This window comes from Narcine bancroftii, chromosome 1, assembly GCF_036971445.1.
Source record: "Narcine bancroftii isolate sNarBan1 chromosome 1, sNarBan1.hap1, whole genome shotgun sequence".
In the NCBI taxonomy this organism is placed as follows: domain Eukaryota; kingdom Metazoa; phylum Chordata; class Chondrichthyes; order Torpediniformes; family Narcinidae; genus Narcine; species Narcine bancroftii.
Window position 1 is genome coordinate 18,676,368 of NC_091469.1, and position 12,023 is coordinate 18,688,390.

Below are 12,023 nucleotides of genomic sequence, written 5' to 3' on the forward strand. Positions count from 1 at the left end.
TTTCCCTCTTTTGCCTTAAAATCCACCTATTTGACTTTGTGAGGTCTTCCAACTTGCTGTCAAATTTGGTTGGCCAACATGAATTCGTTGAAGTTACACAGGCTGAGAGATTACATGGCAAACATATGTATGATTATGAGAAGTACAGATAGACAGATAACCACTGCTTATTTCATGGGATAGGATGTTTAAAACTAGAAGGTTTAAGGAGAGAGAGAGAGGAGGTTTAAAATGGACCTGATGGGCAATTTTTTCAAACAAGACCTAGTTGATTTAAGATGCCAAAAGAGCTGGTGAATCTAGGAACTGGAACGTCATTTAAGGGACATATCGTCAGGTACTAGAATCAGCAGATTATAGAGGGGGAAATGGGATGCTGAAGGAAATCAGCAGGTCAGGCAATATCAATGGACAGGAACAATCAGTAAATGTTTCTGGTCAGGACCTTCATTGAGACTGGTAATTTGATGTTAGGTTGATTGATGATTGAATGCCACTGGCATTGTTGTTAAGTAAAGGGCTCCACTGTTCTGTTTATTAAGGAGTCCAAGAATTTTGACTTAAACAATTAAGTACTGGCAATATATTTATGATTTAAAAGGGAACTTAAAGTTATTGTGTTGGTCTTGACCTACAAGTGGTAGATTTTGTCTAAGACACTTTGGCAAGTGGCAGCAATGGATGTTTGAGATGGTGTGCACTGCCCTGATTTTGGAGGGAGTGAATGTGAACATGGAGAAATGAACTCTGCTTTGTCCCAGATGAGGTTGAACTTGACAGAGCCGTACACTTGCAGGCAAGAGAAAAGAACTTCTGGCTGGTGGAAAACTTTGGAAAATCTAGAGTTTAGTCAATCCTTGAAAAGTGCCCAGATTCTTAATTTATCTTTTTTTTTTAAAACTTTATTTATAAACTTAAGATATATAATATATATATATATATATATATATATATATACCTACATATCAATTAATTACATATGCTGTGATGTGTCAAATTTACAATACAAAAAAAAATTAGGATATTTCCAAGCCAATAAATTTCAAATAAGTTAACCACGTCTGGGCAAAAAAAGAATAATTATTATACAGATTATATATTATCTTCTCCATATAAATACAGGATCTTAACTCATTATGCCCAATGAGCCATATTCACTTCCACATTATCTTTCCATGTAATTGCAATACACTTCCATGCTACCACTAATGCCAGACGAACAAACACCATCTCAAACTTATCCAACTTTAAACCAGTAGTCAAAGATACAGCGTAACCCAACCAAAAAATTAATGGATCCAATCGTAATTTTATCTTTAACAAATCTTCCAAAAAGTTTTTAATTTTTATCCAAAATGGATGAACTTTGTAACAAGACCAAACTGCATTAAAAATGTTCCAGTATGAATCCCATATCTAAAACATAAAGCTGAATTACTAAAACCATATCTTTTTAACTTTTCACGAGTCAAATACAACTGATGTAAAAAATTATGATTGACTAAACTGTATCTTACATTAATCAACTTAGTTACACTCTCTTGATACATAACTTTCCATTCCTCCTGAGATATTTCAAAAGATAAATCTTCTTCCCATTTAATTCTAGATTTACTTAAATCTGGTTTTCTCATCTTATCTTGTAACAAGCCATACATTTCTGAAATAAATCCCTTTTTTGATATATCCAAAATTAGTCTCAAACTTAGTTAATTTAGGTAGCATCATTTTTCTTCCAAAGTTATCTATCACTAAAGCTCGTACCTGATAATATACAAATAAAGAATTAGCTGGTATTCCAAACTTCTCCCTAAGCCTGTTAAAATAAAGAAACTGTCTATCTTCAAAACAATCATCCACCACTTTAATAATTTTAGAATCCCAATTTTTTAAATATGGATTGTTCATTGAAAAAGGAATATCTTTATTCTGATATAAAAGGGTTTGAGTCATAATTTTACCCCTAGAACCTAATATAATTTATTTTAGTCCAAATCTCCAATAAATGATTTAAAACGGCATATTATATCCCTGCAACAAAGACTCCACTTAAATATAAATTGATGAACCTAAAACTCAAGTATACAAGCCAATTCAACTTTACCACACCCTGGAGGTTGAATAAAATCAAACATCCTATTAATACATTTTAATTGAGCAGCCTCATAATAATTCTGAAAATGAGGCAATTGAAGTCCACCTAAAGGATACTTCCAAGTCAATTTGTTCAATGCTACCTGAGCTAATTTGCCTTTCTACAAAAACATTCTCACAGCAGTATTCAATTCCCGAAAAAAATACCTTTGGAAGTACACATGGAATGGACTAAAAAAAAAGATATTGAATACATGGAAAAATGCTCATTTTAATACAATTCACACGACCTATTAACGTTATAGGGAGGTCTTTCCACATATTCAAATCTGCTTTAATTTTTTTAAATAGTGGTACATAATTTCATTTGTATAAAGATTGGTAATTTACATCAATGGTTACCCCTAAATATTTAATTTTATTAGACCATCTCAATCTTGTAATCTGTTTACAATTAATATAATCATCATTTGAAATTGATAATATTTCACTTTTATCCCAATTAACTTTGTACCCAGACATTACTCCATATTGCTCTAAACACTCTCGAAAATATCTCAAAGATTGTTCAGAATGTGTTACATCACCTGCAAATAAATTGATCTGATACTCAACTTCTGCAATTTTTATTCCTTTAATGTTATCATTTTATCTAATAGCTTGAGCTGATGGCTCTATGACCAATGCAAATAAGGCTAGTGACAATTGGCAACCCTACCATGTAGATCTCGATTGTTTAAATGATGAAGAAGTTTGACCATTTGTCACCACCCTCACAATTAGATTTTTATATAGTGCCTTAACCCAACCAGTAAAAAGTGGCCCAAACATATATTTTTCTAGTACTTTAAATTTTAAAAATGCCATTCCATTCGGTCAAACGCTTTTTCCTCATCAAGTGTGACTATCATTGTTTGGTTAGGTTGATGTCTCAAAGCTTTGACTAAATTGAAACTTTGTTATAATACATTACAAACATATCAATATGAAAGATTAATACAGGTATTAATAATGTTATTATGAATTAGGGGATAGAGCTCATAAGGTGTTGGCTTGGCAGTTAAAGCCTGAACAGGCTTTGAGGACAATTAATGCTGTAAAAATTAATTCCATGGTTACTTAAAAACCTCAGGAAATTAATGACCAATTTCATTTATTCTATCAAAAGTTATACACTTCTGAGGGGGTTTGTGAAAATGGTTCTATTGATTCTTTTTTTGTGCTTTAGATTTTCCAGTTTTAAGGGATGAGGATGTGAAGGAATTGGAGGTTCCATTTACAGATTTTGAAATTAAGGAGGCTATGCCAAATGGGAAATCTCCCGAAGATGATGGACTTACTGCAGAGTTTTATAAGGAATTTTATGAATTCTTATCTCCTGTATTTATGGATGTGCTTAAACAAGTAACAGAAGAGGAATCGTTGGCAGATTGCTTCTCAAGAGCAATAATTACAGTAATTCCGAAGAAAGAGAGTGACCCATTCTTACCTTATCTTAAGGATAGAGATGATCCAGTTGCATTACTGATGCACAGAAAGCAAGTGAGTGCCAAAAAAATGTGGTTAGCCAAACTTATGTTGGAGAGGCTTATGGTTCAGCATTTGTCCAGTACAGATTAAACACGCAACTTTGATATGCGTTGTCAAGTCAAGTTTATTGTTATCTAATTGTACAAGTACAACCCAACGAAACAGTGTTCTCCAGTCTTCGGTGCAAAACACACAGGCATAACACACATACAGGCAAATAATAACTTTGCAGAACAAGTATTTTTATAAACAAACAAATAAATAAATAAATAATGCTTCATGAATATGTGTGTCTTGGATGGTTAGTGTGAGCAGTTATCTAGGTCATTCAGCATTCTCACTGGCGCTGGGAAGAAACTGTTTCTCAGGCTAGTGGTGCTGGCTCTGATACATCTATATCTCTTTCATAACAGGAGCAGGTGAAAGATGCTGTTTTTCATGCCCTCTTTTGAATGGTAGATAACGTTGATGGGAAGGAGGGCGACTTCAATGATTCCCTCTGCCGCTCTTATGGTCATGTGGATTGATTTCTGTCTTTTTCTCTACAGTAAACCTGCCACACTGTGATGCAGCCAGCCAGCCAGGGTGCTCTTGATAGAGCTCCTATAGAAGGTTAACATCATAGTGGGCTGAGAACACAACCCTAAGGTGCACCAGTGCTCAACATGATGGTGCTCGATGTTCTGCTACTGACCCTGACAGTATATGATCTTCCCATTAGGAAATCCAGAATCCAGTTATAGAAAGGGTGTTGAATCCCAGCGAGGACAGCTTCTCCACAAGCCTTTTGGGAATTATTGTTTTAAATGATGAACGGAAGTTAATGAAGAGCAGCCTGGTGTATGAGGTGTCATTCTTCAGTTGGGTCAGGATGGAGTGAAGGGACAAGGCTATACCATCATCTCTGGAAAGATTTCTTCTATAGGCAAAGTGAAATGTGTTCAGCAGCTCTGGAAGGTGCACTTTGATGCATTCCATCAACATACACTCTAAGCATTTCATAAATGTGGAGGTCAGTGCCATAGAACGTTAGTCATTGAGGCCTGTTATTGTCACTCTCTTGTTAGATGAGACTTGTTGTCTGCCATTATATTTATTTATTTAAAACCACACAATAACCACATAATTAAAGATCATTCAAAACAATACAAATACATGTGGTATATAAAAAAGAAAGAAAAATATGAAAGTCCCCCTCACATACCACCCCTCCCCCCTCTATCCCCCTACAAAGAAGACAAAGAGAAAGAACGGGATAAGAGATCTCAACAGGGGTGCCTATTACTTTAATGTCTCTTGAAGCCTTAAGGAGAAGTGAATGTCAGTGTTTCTCTTAAATATTAACACCCATAGTTTATAAATAATATATATATATCTTTAAAATTAAGAGTAATTTTCTCAAGTGTTGTACAACTCCAAATTTCAGCATGCCATCTTTCTATACCCAAATCCATATCAAACTTCCAAGTTATGGCAATGTATTCTCTTGCTATTCCTAAAGTAATTTGAACAAACTTTTTTGATACATATTCAATTTCAACTTAGGTTCAATATTCTTAATATCACCCAGTAAAAATAACAGTGGATCCTGTGGGAATTTGATCCCCATTATTCGTTCCAATAATTTATCTATTTCTAACCAAAAAGGTTTCACTTTGGGACACTGCCAAATAGAATGCAAAAATGTACCAATTTTCTGTCCACATTTAAAGCATAAATTTAAGAGTCTGATTTATTGTTTTTTTTTTATTTATATGGTGTTAAATATAACTGATGAATAAAATTAAATTGCACCATTCTGTACCTCACATTTATTGTAATTTTCCTATTTTCTCTACATATCCCAATTCAATTTTGCCCATCTATTTACTCATTAATCTACTTCCCATCTTTGTCTTGAATTATGAAGACCTATGTTTCGGGCTTTCTTTTGTATTAACCTATACATCATTGAAATAAATTTCTTTATATTCAGGTAACAATAATTCTAATTCCGTCTCTACTAGTAATAATGGTTCTTGACCACAATTTTCATGTAAAAACTTCATGACTTGATAATAACAAAATCTAGTATTTTCAGGTATTTTGTACTTCTCCTATCTAAAACTAGTTTGACAATTGCAAAATTTATATATATTTTTTTATTTCTCAAAAATAGGTATATTCACAGCCAATCGTTTGTGTCTTTGTGTTTCCTGTCTACCTGAGGTTTTCTGTAATCAGTGGACATGAATAAGGTGGACTGTTTCATTGAACAGACTTGCCAACAGTTATTTTATATTTTCTTCAACATTTTAATTTGATCAACTTGTATTGCCTGACTCAATTTTAGTTCCAAAGTATACACTTTATTCATGAAATATGCAAACATCCAATAAATAGAACACTTTGGTGTCACCTATTCAGAGAAGAAGATGGAAATATTATATTATTCCACCCATATTTTCCATGCCAGGGTCGTGGCAGTCCAGTGCAGTGCAGTGACACCATGCTTCAGTCTGTCCATTTGCATACAGTTCTCCCCTTTTGAAAGTGTCAGTCATGGACAGCTCCTTAGATTTGAATATCATCAGGTTCTAGACCTGCTAAAGTGCATCTTCAAACCATCTTTCAGTAGGAGTCAGTGCACGTTTCAGAGTGTGTCCGCCAAGAATAGTGCATAAACCAAATGTCATGCAAATCTTGAGGATTAAGCACAGCAAAGATCACTACATTTCTTTTCACACCATCTTGGAAAATAAATGTACATTTTTGATAAAAAATGGCCTTATCCCCTACATTTTTCTTGAAGCCTGAGCAAAAATTGGTTTGAATTAATTTTTATTTCATTTCATTTTATTTTATTTTAATATTTTATTCATAAATGTGACATTACATGTCACATTACAAGTGATTTCATTACTTTTTAATATTTTTTTCATACATGTAGTTAATAACTGATTATATTACAATACCTTTTATAAAGTTGCAATCACTACATGATAGTTATAATCCCTCTACCCTCACATCCACCCTTCTAAATACCCCACCCCAAATTAATAAATATATATGAAAAATATATTATAGCAATATCAAGAAAAAGGAAAAAAAAATTAAGGATTGCTCAGAAAATCGTCATCTCAAGACACAGCCTATCAGCAGAATTTCTATATAATTAACTTAGAGAAGGTTAATACGGGTCTTGAGGAACAGGAAGAACCTTACTACATATTTATACCTAAAGTTTGCTTATACCAATGCCAAATTTGCAAAAATATATCATTTATTTTTTTCAAATTATATGTAATTTTCTCCAAGAGAATACAACTTTGAATTTCTGCATTCCATCTTCCCATACCCAAATGTGAACCTTGTGAAAGACAGTTTTGAATTACAGTAACCAGAATAAGTGATGTTGTGTGTTGCTCCTGGGAAAAGGGGAACACAGAATAAATAGCTTTTGAAATAAGGAGGACCACTTCACCGTCTCTTTGGAAAAGAGGACAGGATTCTACTGCATCCATTTTTGTATGGCCATTTCATTTAACCCTTGTCTGGGTTTGTGAATTCATCATAGAAGAAAATAGCCACATTCACTTTGTCTTTGAAAAGAGGACAGATTCTTCGTGGAAAAAAAATTACAAAATCTTCAGTATACAGAAGAAGATTTAATCCTGGGAAGACATGAATTGTATTCTTCTTTTCACAGGAGGTCACTTTTATTTAAAGACTATCTCTCAAGACATCTCATCAAAAGAATTGTGAGTAAAGAGGCCTGAAAATATAATGTTTAAAAGTGCTTTATAATTATTTCTGAACTGAGAATGTAAGACCTTCAAGCAAGACTAAAATGCCTCAGTTTGTCTTCTAATAAAAAAATAACAAAAATCCATTTTTTTTTAGTAATAATAGGCTCAGTCTCCAACTATAACCCAATTTATCTTTATCAGGCATTGCAATCGTCATTAATAAAGGGGAATGATCACACAAAATACTCGCTTTATATTCCACTTCAAGAATCCTAGATTGCATCTGTGCTGAAATTAGAAATAAATCAATTCTAGAATAAGAATTATGCCTACTTGAATAAAAAGAGTAACCAATTTCATTATCAGTACTAGTTATATCTGTCCATGTACATTCTGTCTGCATTATCCACCACGATAAACTTCTCGAGCAAACCATCCAAGGGACTGTCACACAATGGCAATGGAGTGGTAAACTGGCCTTTCCCCAGAAAGAATTTGCAACAACTACACCAAGCTTCAGTATATCGGTGAGGGCAAATGGGAAAGGGGGAGGGGTGAACATTAGAGAAATTTATAACATTATGAGAGGTATACATAAATAGTTAACAGTCTTTCTCCCAGGATAGTGGAGTCTAAAACTGAAGGGCAAATGTTTAAGGTTGGAGGGAAAAGATTTAAAAGGAGCTTGAGCATCAACTTTTCTGCACAGAGCTTGGTGGGTATATAGAATGAAGTGCCAGAGGAAATGGTAGAGCCAAGAATTGTACCAGATGCATGCATATCAGATTAGCTTGGAAGACAACTTGGCCATTCAGACAATTTGAGCTGAAGGGTCTCATTTCATGCTGTGAAACTCTATCATTTTCTCCTGGACCATACCTTTGAAGGACTCAGGTCAAAAAATCAACACTCTATTGCTTTCCATGGATGCTACATGTCCTGCTAAGTTCTTGACTTTTGGGTATTGCTACATTTCTCCAAAAGTCTGAAGGCTTCTTGTTTAACCTGGACTGTGAAATGGGCCAGTGGTATCTCATGGATAACTCTAAACTGGAAGAATGTTTCAGTTATATCAGAGGACATCTTTCACTGAGTTAATGACAAGTGCTGGGTTAGACATGCAGAGAACCTCACAGCTGCAGAAACCCTGGTTTAACGCTGACCTTGGAGTTGATTGGTTTCAGCCTACTTAACCTAATGGTCAATCTGCCACTGCTTGTAAGAGATAACTATCAGCAGGGATGGAGGGATATAGATTTTTGCATTGGAGACCATGAGAGGGAGGAGCAAGCAGCATGAGGCCAGTCTGTTCCCACCCCTATGACCCCATTCTCCTGCCTGCTCCCCGTAACCTTACTTATAAAGAATGTATCAAACCACTTTGAATACACCTAATGACATCTCCCACACTGCCTTTGGCAACAAATTCTACAGATTCATCACCTTCTGGCTAAAGATATTTCTCATCATCTTTAACTCTGTTCTAAAAGGATGTCCATTTATTCTGAGGGCATGCCTTCTGTTCCTAGACTCTCCCACTGCTGGAAACACAACAAGTTAGGTCAAGGCACCTTTATTTATTGCGTTGAGTTTCTATATTTTTTCTACGATGCATAAGTTTCTGCAGATCCTCTATTTCCTTTATATATCATCTTCCCTTTTCAGGGAATGGTCTGGTATTCACATATTATCTTTATTGGGGCAATAATCAAAGCAAATTTCATGTGGGGATGATGTGTGTTTGTCGTATGTTCAAATGCTATTCATCAAATTCAGTTTGACGTTCAACAAAATCATATCGCAGTTCCTGATACAAAAGTTGAGCCTGCTAATTACCACCCTCTGCAATTGGATTCTCAGCTTCCTGTCAGGAAGACCTCAAGCAGTCCGGATCGGTAACAGCACTTCCAAGACTATCATACTGAGCACGGGGCTCCCACAGGACCACATGTTTAGTCCACCGCTGTTCACTCTGCTGACCCATGACTGTGCAGCTAAATACAAATTGAACTACATCATCAGGTTTGTTAATGACATGACCGTAGTGGGCCTGATCAGTAAGAATGAAGAATCAGCGTACAGAGATGAGGTGCAGTCGCTAACGGACTGGTGCAGAGCCAACAACCTGTATCTGAATGTTAATAAAACAAAAGAGATGATTGTCAATTTCAGGATGGCCCGGGAGACCATTGAGGTCATCAAGAGTATCAAGTTCCTTGGAGTGCACTTGGCAGATAATCTCACCTGGTCCCTTAATACCAGCTCCATAGCCAAGAAAGCACGGCAGCGCCTCTACCTCCTGCAAAAGCTGAAGTAAGTTCATCTCCCACCCTTCATCCTCACTACATTCTACAGAGGATGTATCGAGGGCATCACTGCCTGGATTGGATGCTGTACTTCCTCAGACCACAAGATCCTGCAGAAGATAGTGAAGTTGGCAGAAAAAAAGACCATTGGGGGATCTCTTCCTCTCATGAAGGGCACCTACAACACTCGATGCAGGCAAAAGGCAATAAACATTGTGAAGGATTCCATACACCCCTCATATAAACTGTTCTCCTTCTGCCATCTGGTTGGAGGTGCTCTAGCACTCAGGGCCTTACATCGAGATAGGGCAAGTTTTTTTTTTCTCTCTCAGCCATCAGACTCCTGAATTCCCAGAACATTTGTGGATAGGGTACTATGGAGTGTTACTGTATACATCTGAATATTTTAATGTGTTGAACATCTATTTTAACTTTTATTTATGTAAATATATTCCATGTTCCTGGAGAAAAGCTATCTTGTCTTTACCATGCAATGATAAATAAAGGTGCCTTGACTTAACTTGTTGTGTTTCCAGCAGTGGGAGAGTCTAGGAACAGAAGGCATGCCCTCAGAATAAATGGACATCCTTTTAGAACAGAGATAAAGATGATGAGAAATATCTTTAGCCAGAAGGTGATGAATCTGTAGAATTTGTTGCCAAAGGCAGTGTGGGAGATGTCATTAGGTGTATTCAAAGTGGTTTGATACGTTCTTTATAAGTAAGGTTACGGGGAGCAGGCAGGAGAATGGGGTCATAGGGGTGGGAACAGACTGGCCTCATGCTGCTTGCTCCTCCCTCTCATGGTCTCCAATGCAAAAATCTATATCCCTCCATCCCTGCTGATAGTTATCTCTTACAAGCAGTGGCAGATTGACCATTAGGTTAAGTAGGCTGAAATCTAGGGGCCCAGAAGGTAAGGGGGCCTGATATCAAACAACAATAGAAATAAGAGATTTAACAATAGAAAAAAAGAGATACAACAATAGAAATGTTATTTTAACAATGCCAAAAGGAACTAAGCCATAGGATTTTAAAATTGCAAAAACTTGTAGCTTTCAATGCTCCTGTCAATTGGCCTTCACCTATTCACTGAAATCAAAACAATGGGCCCGCTCATTGGCAGCTCAATATGTGATCAATAGCCATCTTTGTTACCCATAATTCCCCCATCCAACTGGAACTGCTCTCCCTGTGCCAGCACCAGGGAAACGTGAATATCTGTCATCACCTACCTTGTATCTTGAACTATATACCCAATTGTCATTATAGTGTTGTGTGAATGTCTGCCAAGCTGCCTGTCTCCCCTCTGGCCAGCCTTGCTGTACTAACATTGGCTGTGCATTATCTCTACTGTTAAGGACACTCCCCTTGGGTATAATTGTGTATGCAACTATTGTCTTTCATTATTGTACCATGAGTTTCTGCAGGTAAATGCCATGATTATTTTTTGACCACGTCGTCTTTGTCGACTTCATCAACTGGCATTCCAAGTGTTCATCCCAACAATTGTAATCATAACGCAATTAAGTATAAATAACCCACCATACACTTCAGGAAATTTTATTTTCTATTCAAATACAGTTGCGCGCGGGTGGGACATGGGAGTACTGGAAAACTAATGTTAATAAAATTGTTTGATCTGATTTGGCCTTCAAGGACTTTCTGCGGATGCAAACGAAAACGCCATGTGAATGTATTCTCTGAAATGGGCAGTGGATTATCAATGTGGTGTTCCCTATTGGCCTCCTAAGAAATTAAGGGCAATGTGTCACAGGCTGAAAAAGACAAAGCCATCTTTGACAAAGCAACCACTAATCGAATTCAATGTCGAGACAAAAAAAAAATCTAAATTGGTACAAATTAGCATGAAGTCTATATCCAAAGGACTTTTCATAAAACATGCAATTTTCATCTGATGATTGGCACCTTTTTTAATGTGAAGTTCATAAATGATGTAATAATGGGGTGGAGAGTGCCTTTTATTGCTGGATACTTTCATAATTTTTGAGTGAACATTTAATCTAACCATCAGTGAGAACCTCCATGGAGATGCGTTGAAATAAAAGCACCTTTTTTTTTCCAAGTTGTAATTGCCAATTAGGTAAAATAAAATCCCTGTCCTTGAGCAAAATCGTCTCCTAAAATTAATGTTGAGCTGCATTATAGATTGAACATGAGGCTAAAAGTAATGTCTCAATTCCAATCAGTGCGTGGACAGAGGAACCTGTGTGGCTGATCAGATACGACTTGTCGATGCGCTGTCGCTGCTTACCAGCACGACCCTGTGCTACAGGTTACAATATTGTGTAACTGCAAAGTTACAAACATGACGTTTCTAAATTTCTTATCTGGTATTGCTTTCT

At 36.2% G+C, this 12,023-nt stretch overlaps 1 long non-coding RNA gene across 1 annotated transcript in view; it reads right to left on the reverse strand.

The window, feature by feature from the left end:
• The window catches only part of LOC138755357 (uncharacterized), a 43,286-nt gene that overhangs the window by 30,169 nt on the left and 1,094 nt on the right, over positions 1–12,023 (reverse strand). The window lies entirely within an intron of this gene.